This window comes from Lipotes vexillifer, unplaced genomic scaffold (genome assembly GCF_000442215.2).
Source record: "Lipotes vexillifer unplaced genomic scaffold, Lipotes_vexillifer_v1.1 scaffold761, whole genome shotgun sequence".
NCBI lineage: Eukaryota > Metazoa > Chordata > Mammalia > Artiodactyla > Lipotidae > Lipotes > Lipotes vexillifer.
In genome coordinates, this window is record NW_006796275.1 from 1307713 (window position 1) to 1316560 (window position 8848).

Below are 8848 nucleotides of genomic sequence, written 5' to 3' on the forward strand. Positions count from 1 at the left end.
CAGACAGGTACATGTTTTTCTACTCTCCCTTCCTCCACGTAAATTCAAGATTTCACAGAAAGCTTTGGTTTCTAGCAGTAAACATGGAGTTACATTCATCCATCTCCTATTAAACAATCTCATGGCCACTTTGACGTTTCTTGCACCTTCATAAAAGTTCCTGAGTGACTTGGATATACGTTCATCTTTCCTTTTGTGGTCTCCCAACCCCACTTTCTACATGGAAGGCCCTCTCATTGCTTCTCTCTAACCTAGGATTAGAGATTAAACTAGGTTTTAATTCATCCAAAGGCAGCAGTCTGTTTGGCATGAATCACATCAAGAAATGGTCATGACTCAGGAGACTGGGAACAAGGGATGGAGAGTTCTTAGCTTCTTCAGGATTTTTGCACAAATCATTTAATCACAGACACCCCACAAATTAAACAGAGGTGTATGGACTATTTTGGGGGAGCATGAAGGGGGAAAGACAAAGGGGTAGGAATCCAGTTTTTATGACATAAGATCTTGTTTGAAATAGGAAATAGGGGCAGGGAAACACAAAAGTGTGGTTTAAGACCCCTCACTTCAAGGTGAGGGGCCCCTGAGCCTATGTTTCAGATCTTTTTGCCTGGTACAGAACCTTTAGTCAAAGATACTTTGGCTATTTTTCTCAATATAAAAAGAAGTTTGTAAATAATAAAACCCCAAAAGAACATGGAGAAGACCAACACACTATATTTACACAAACTAAGCCACCTAGCAATCACCAAATCGGCTACTTGTGAAGTCCTACAAAGCCCAGACAAATATAATAACTAGAGGGGGGCAGCAACTGGGGGAGACAAGAACCCAGGATCAGACACACATCACCCAATGTGTTCTACTGCATTTGCCCTGTTACAACACAGTGAGGTAGGTTTGCAGTGAGCTCACAGCATGTAAATGAAACCCCCTTTTCTCCTTTAGCTAATCCATGACACTAATCACTGCTGCAGGAGGGCAGGACACTGGCTCTGGGAACCACAAAGAAGCCATGGCTGATGGTCTCTCTGTAAGTCAAGGAGGAAAAGCCCAGAATTGTGAAAAGTGAAGAATCTTGTCCTTGCTTCATATATACATCCCTGGGCAGCTCAAGATGGGTACAGACGCATCGTTCTTAAAACCTATCCTTACCAAGTCACATTTTTTACAAAAACACACACATTACACCCTGTTGTGCATGGTAGGCCTAGCCCAATCCAGTGACAGATGCATCTGGTATGTATAGCAAGTTCTGTGCCCTGGGATTAGAGGTCTGGAAAAGGAATCCTTTATCACATGTACAGATGACCTTTGCCTAATTTAGGCTGCCCCTCTCTGCACTTTTTACCTGGCCCAGTCTCTCCTAACCTCTCTGCACCACCTTTTCCTGATCAGACCATTTTCCAATCTTTCAGTAGAAGGAGACCAAGTCATGGGGCAACCCAGCTAGAATCTAGTCTCCCATGAAACATTGAAGATGGTGGGGTTTCAAGAGAACACTATGGCAGAAAAGCCAGCTCTAATTGGCAAAAATGAGGTAGCTCAATTAGGCTCTACGCTCCAAATAGTTGTTCTCTCTGGTGACATAGAAACAAAAAGTATTCCTGCTAACAGGAATCCTTTATCACACATACGGATGATCTCTGCCTAACCTTGGCTTCCCCTCTCTGCACCTTTTACCTGGCCCAGCCTCTCCTAACCTCTCAGTACCACCTTTTCCTGTTCAGACCAATTTCCAATCTTTCAGTAGAAGGAGACCATGCCATGGGGCAACCCAGTTAAAACCTAGTCTCCCATGAAACATAGAAGATGGAGGGATTTCAAGAGGACACTATGGCAGAAAAGCCAGCTCTAGTTGGCAAAAATGAGGTAGTTCAATAGGCTATACACTCCAAAGAGTTGTTCTCTCTGGTGATACAGCAACAAAAAGTATTCCTGCTATGCAGACCTGGAGCTGCTGCCGACTTATCCCTGAGATTGCTCACGTACCTGAGAACACAGAGCAGGAATGAGGGCCTTAGATTAAAATACACAAAAATACAAAGCCAGAATACTTATACTATGGAAAAAAAGTTAAAGTGCACAAGATATGTCATTTGTACACAGCTAGTGCAGTTGGCATCATAGAGGAAGTGGGACCCAAGGTATAGTCATCCAAGGGAGCAAATAAATAAAATTGTATTGGCCCAGAATGGGGTGGGAATGAGCTTAGAAGCAGCAGGTCTACAGTTGTTCCCATAACCACCTCTTTTGCCTATCATTACAACCCACTGCTTGGGACAGTTCTCAGCACTTTATCCCAAGAGGGGGTTATGAGGAGACAAGATGTGGAAAGCCCTGCCTTACGCCTGAGATATTCCCTCCCACAGAATGTAATGGCTTGTGGGTTGGGCCTATCAATCTCTGGCTGGAAAATATTCTTCCAAATCCTTCTTTAAGAGTAAAACAACTTCCCTATCCAGGCCACTTTCAAAAGCTGAAGATTCTGCGGGTGGAGACTCAGATAAAGCATGTAGGTAGGGTAAACCCCCAGAGCCCTCATGTGCATTTGGATAGAGCATGATTGGAGTTCCTTTGCCTCCCCCCTCCCCCCACCAGGAGGGAAGGGGGGGATGTTGTGGACCCCGGCCTGAGATATATGGCAGTGCCAGCTGCCCCCTACCCACGCTGTCCCCATGTCTCCACTCTGCCGATTGATGCCTGCTCCTCAAAACTTCCTGACCACAAAAGGATAGCCCCCACCCACTGTGGCTCAACTCTGTGCCTCTGGGAGCATGGCAGGGCTATGGATCTCTTCTTCCTCCTCCCAAAAGTAGGCCGGCATTCCCTGCGAGCTGGGAGCCAACTGGAACTTCAGTGGCCACGAGGCCACCATATGGTTGATGCTCTAGCAGAAGTGGCACTTCTTGGGATGGGGTGGCTGTCTGCATCCCTTGGCATCATGGTCTAGACCTCCACAGTTGTAGTACCTGTCTCCCTTTGATCTCCTTTTCTGTATGCTCTTCCCTTTGGGCCGCCTCTCGCTCCCAATACAGAATACCGACCAGGGCCAGTGAGTCGGAGAGATTCCAGGCCCTTGTCACACCTCTTAAAGGTGAACTCCATGGCCTCACCCTCCTTTAGGCTCTGGAAGCCCTCCATGTGCAGCTTACTCTGGTGCACAAAGTCATCCACGGGGCAGGGGGTGGGGTGTTGAGTGCGACCCCAGCACGGGAGGTCATGGACAGGAAGCCGAACCCCATGCGCACAGTGAACCACTTAGAGGTGTGGGCACCGTGCAGCAGCTACGGCTCCTCCGGCGCCTCCTCAGGTGCGTTGGCGCAGCAAACCCGCAAACTGCTGGTTTGACATAGAGCCCGTGGTCTTCGGCTGAGCCCGCGGCCCTGGGGCCCCTGGTTGGGCGGCCGAGGGCCCCAGAGAAGTTGGGAGGCAAAGGGGTGGCTCAGACAAGAGGCTGCTGCATCTTCCCCAGCACAACAGAGGTGGGAGGGCCCACACATGTAATTACTTCTGATATAGACAATTGATTCATTTTTCCAGTCTTTCAAATCTGTGAATAAAGTATCTTTGGAGATGTTGCTGCTTGCTAATTACTTTGTACTATATATTCTGAGTTACTACAGTGTTCTTCTGCATTATATAGCTTTATTATAGGTTTCCTATCCTCCCTCTGCCCCATTCCTACTAGATCATTTCTCCTTAGCTTGTTATAGGTATTCTGTGCATGTAGGTCTTGTGTGTGTGCATCACATAACTCTGTCTTTTTATGTGTACAGCAGGGGGAGTCGGTGATGGTAGTAGACAGTTTCATGATGGAAAAAATAATCCTGCAGTCTTTGCGTCCAGTTCTTAATGTAGTTTATTTTACTGGTAATGAGGGATCAGAATTTCAAAGAGTCAGGGAAAGTAGAGCACGTTAATGGTCAGCACAATACAGGTATTCTACAATACAAAGAACATAGCAAAAGTCGCAGAAGTTGTATAGCACAGAAACAAGAAATGAATTAGGGAATGATGGGCTGAAGTTGAGGAAGATAACTCTGCTTCGGGAGGCAGAGCTGTCACATGGTCTGGGGATCTGAGGCAGAGATGTGGCAGAAGCAGGACAAAGCCAAAAGTGTCACAGAACCCCGGGCCAAAGCTTCAGTATGCAAATGAGCCACAGACCCTTTACAAAAGGAGCTCTCCTTTCAGGAAACCAGACAATTCTAGGATGGGCCTCACAGAGCTCAGAAGTCATAAAATTACATTCAACCCAGAAAAAATGTGGATGTCCATCAACAGGGCAAAATTTGACTAAATTACAGTGAATGGATGACTATACAGTCATACATAATAATTTGTTCCACATATGTTAGGATATATGGAGAATTATGCAGCCATAAATAGCAGCTTTTATCCATATCTGTGGACACAAATAAATGTCTAAGATATTTTTTCCCAGTGGGACAAAGAAACAAGTTGGAAGGGTAATACTTTATACATATAATTATATATTTGTAAAACATATATATATATGTCTGTGAAGAGTGAAGGAGAGAGAAAAAGAGAGAGAAGGAGGCAGGAAAATAAATCTCAGGCCCTGAAAGTGGATTTTCTTGGTGGGAAAGTAAGAGGAAGCTGGCAAATTATCACATTTGAAGTGTATGGAGACTGTTATTCAATTCCAAATTCATATTTATTTTTTTATAATTTAATAAAGATTATGTGAAAACATAAACAATCAAGTATCTTCCTGATTTTATTTGCGTTTAGCTTTATGCATGGTCTTTGTGACATAGAATCTTCCAATTTCTCTGCAGTAAATGTGTCAAGCTTCATTCTTTCCTAGGATTTTATGTTTTAATATGTCTTCAGATTATTTCAATATTAGTGTTTTAAGACTGAATTTGTTTTGGCATAAATTGAGGGACATGCCTCAGTGTTTGATGCCTTAATATTTGACTCTAAGCAATTGTATCAAATCTGTATACTATGCATTCAAGTGGCATTATAACAAATATCTTTTCATAATAATCAAACTCATTCAAACGTAAACCATACATTTCTCACTGATCATATTTTTCAAATATATGCTATTTTAGTCCATTCAGGTTTCTATAATAAACCGCCATAGACTGTGTGACTTAAGGAACATTTATTTCATATAGTTCTGGAGGTTGAGAAGGGCAAGAATAAGGCACCTGCTGACTTGATGTCTGGTGAGGGCCCCCTTCCTGGCTCGTAGACAACTGTTTTCTTGCTGTGTCCTCATATGGCAGAAAGGACATAAAGTCATTAATCCCATTCATGAGGATTCTACCCTCAAGACAATCATTTCCCAAAGCCTCCACCTCCTAACATCAACACATTAGAGATTAGAATTTCAACAGAAAATTTTTGAGGTGATACAACATTCAGTCCATAACACGTCATAGATTTAAAAGTTCTAAAATTATTTAAATAACCATTGAATTAAAAAATGCATACTGATTCTAGTAAGAGTATCAGAAATAATTTTATATTTAATTTATATATTCTTTTAAAACATTATTCATGTTAAGTAAATTATATGGGGTGTTTGTGTGTTTATGGTGTGTATGTGCATAGGATGTGTATGTGTGTGTGTTTGTATGTACTTATATTAAAGAAAGTTAAGAACTAAGGTAGAAAATTTAACTGATTTTTCTGGCTAAGGGTACATTCCCAGTGCTGATGATTTCTCACTTGTGGGATTATTAATGAATATGAAAGAGTTACCAAATTGAATCTATAATGATCTTTTATAATCTTCCATTTTAATTCTCTTCATGGAGTTGTAATTTATATTTTATTATGCATTAAAATTAATAATAGTACATTTTAGACATTTGTTACACTTGGGTTAATATAATTATGTACTCTCCCTAACAAATGCTACCCACCACATTTCTTCAGCTACTATCACCCTATGAAAAATTAACTAGTGTTTTGAAAAAATAAATATGTATCTTTTTACATAGACTAAAGTTTAATTTTAAGTTACAAAACCATGCATAGTGTTCTTTCCTTGTGTTGAAAATATAATCAATATTGTTAGCTCTTATTCAGATGATTAGTTCTTCATAAGCTTTGATGGGTATATCACTTAGTAGATTAATGTAACTTCAGCCCATTACACATAATGGTGGTCAAATTAATTCACTAAAACTCTGACCACATTCTGGATAGTAAACCAAGGAAAGATTAATCAGCTTAGTACTGTGCATCACATTACACTTAGAAGTGAATCATATGAGTGTAAATTATGCAAATTATTCCTATGTCTTTTCAAAATAGTAGCAAGTATATTGTGCAGTTTAACCACTGTAGATTCTATAATTATTAAAGTGTTTCATTACTTACCAATTCTGTTATAAAAATATCAAATGGTTACAGTAAATTGTGAAATCATTTACTTTATAACAAAAGAAAGTATACTTTGATGCATTCATAAATGAAAGCAGTTTAATTGCAACTGTAATAAATAAAGGTATTGCAAATCTGTTTGGTCACATAATCCAGGAAAATAGGTTAGGGATATAATTATTATTATTTTTTTGGCAGTACGCGGGCCTCTCACTCCTGTGGCCTCTCCCGTTGCAGAGCACAGGCTCCGTGGCATGTGGGATCTTCCCCCGGACCGGGGCACGAACCCGTGTTCCCTGCATTGGCAGGCGGACACCCAACCACTGCGCCACCAGGGAAGCCCAGGAATATAATTATTTTGATAAACTTTAGGCTATTCAAAATATCATTAGGGAAGATACTATGAAATGAATCAAAAAATAAAACCATAAAACATTTTAAATTGTGTCAGACCATATCTCTATTTATGCCTTTGATTCAAAACCCAAGTACTGCCAGTTTCCACTATTTCTGATTAGTTAAGTTTACTTCAGAAATATATAAATGTGACAGCCTGGAACAATGGAAAGAAAAGAAGAACAGAGTCAAGGCCCTGTGCCCTCATACCAAATTTGCCTCCTATTTTTTTTTTTTTTTTTTTTTTTTTTGGCTCAGCGGCCATGGTTCGTGGGCTCAGCCGCTCTACGGTATGTGGGATCCTCCCGGACTGGGGCACGAACCCGTGCGTGTCCCCTCCATCGGCAGGCGGGCTCTCAACCACTGCGCCACCAGGAGAGCCCCTTGTCTCCTATTTTTTGTAAAGCATTGAGCAAGTTATTTAATCAAGTGAAATATCTTTCTTAGAGTGTAAACAGAAATAGATGGATAAACTTCAAAATCTGAATAAATCACAGAACAGTAGGGAAATGGATGAAAAACATGATTTCCCTAAAACTCTCAACAAATATCCATCAGAGAGTCAAATTGTTTTAATACTATCAACATAAGAAAAACAAACTTTGATTTCCATATTACCTATTGATTATTCAGTATCAAATTGTATTTTGAACATATGCTGCGTTTGTGTGACACTTGTGTTTCATTATCATCTTCTCAGTCATCCACCCACCCAGCCAATCATGTATTCATTCATCCATTTGTAACTGGACTGTATCCTGAAATGTTCATGTTTATGTTACTCTTTTTGAACATTCATATAAATACCGTTCTACCCACATTACCTCTAGGTGTATTATGGTTGACTTACTGAGAACGCAGAGGTAAAAGCCTTAAATACTAATAACTTGAGTATCAAAAAATAGACTCTTGAAAATCAAAAATAAAATGTCATGTGATTAAAAAAAATGACACATATTCTTTTCTGAAAGAAAATAATGTCGTCAGCTAATCCTTCAGCTCCAATGGAGTTAAGATGATGAATTTGTGAACTGGGAGTTGTGAAGAGAAAGACATGAATCATGACATTAGTTTGGGCCAAGGAGCTGCAAGCAATAGGGTTTCACATGGTGATAAGGAATGAAGATTAGAGACAAAGACAGGATGCTGACCAAGATCCAACCAGCCTCAGAGAGCCCAATGGAGTTACAGTCACATATGCATACCACTAACTAACACTGGGTAAACACCTCCTGTTTTCTTTGCTGATATTTTTGAGCTATTCTTCTCTTCGGTGTGGGGAAGACCTTCTCCCAAGAGCTGGTGTCATGTTAATTAAGGATCATGCAAACAAACTACACCTGCTGCTGAGACTTGGCTAAGGCAAGCAAAACAAAACAACTTTTTTTTTTTTTTTTAATACATTTGCCCTTTCCTACTTCTTTTCATTCACCCAGGAAATGTAACATTTCAGTACAGCAGTGTTTTTAATCAAGGAAGATTCTACTGAAGGGGAAAGGAAAAATCACAACATTTCTCTATCAATGAAACACATTCTTGTTGCTCTTTCAGTAAAAATATTTTCATCAACTTAATGTCCAAACCCTACAGGAACAGGGCACACAGTTACAAAAAAAAGTGTCTTTAGCTCATGGATATTAGTGCCTGGTTAGTGGACTAAAATATTACACTTTAAAAATATGCAATTACTCACAATTACAAATTCTGGGAAACGTTATGAAGGATGCATATAGGGTGATATCAAATAAATACGGGATAAATCAAAAGAAACTGGCTTGGGGGCAGTACTAGAATATTCTGATTTGAGGAATGATCAGAGAGTTGGGAAGTTTTGACTTTAGGATTCTCCCATGGATTCTAGCCCAAAGGTGGGGCTATGAAATCTAGGTTTTCTAAAAGGCACCAAATTACAGTGGGGTGGCAATCCATATGAGCAAGTGAAAATAAATAATTATAAAGATAGAGTGGGACCTCAAACAAGAAGTAGTAATAAAAACTAAAAGTCAGTGGAGATAAAAAAGGTCTGGGGCTTCCCTGGTGGCGCAGTGCTTGAGAGTCCGCCTGCCGATGCAGGAGACGCGGG

General features: G+C 40.5%; 1 pseudogene; it reads right to left on the reverse strand.

Moving 5' to 3' along the window:
- Nucleotides 1–2755: 2755 nt before the first annotated feature.
- The window catches only part of LOC103083646 (protein lin-28 homolog A pseudogene), a 137554-nt pseudogene continuing 131461 nt past the window's right edge, over nucleotides 2756–8848 (reverse strand).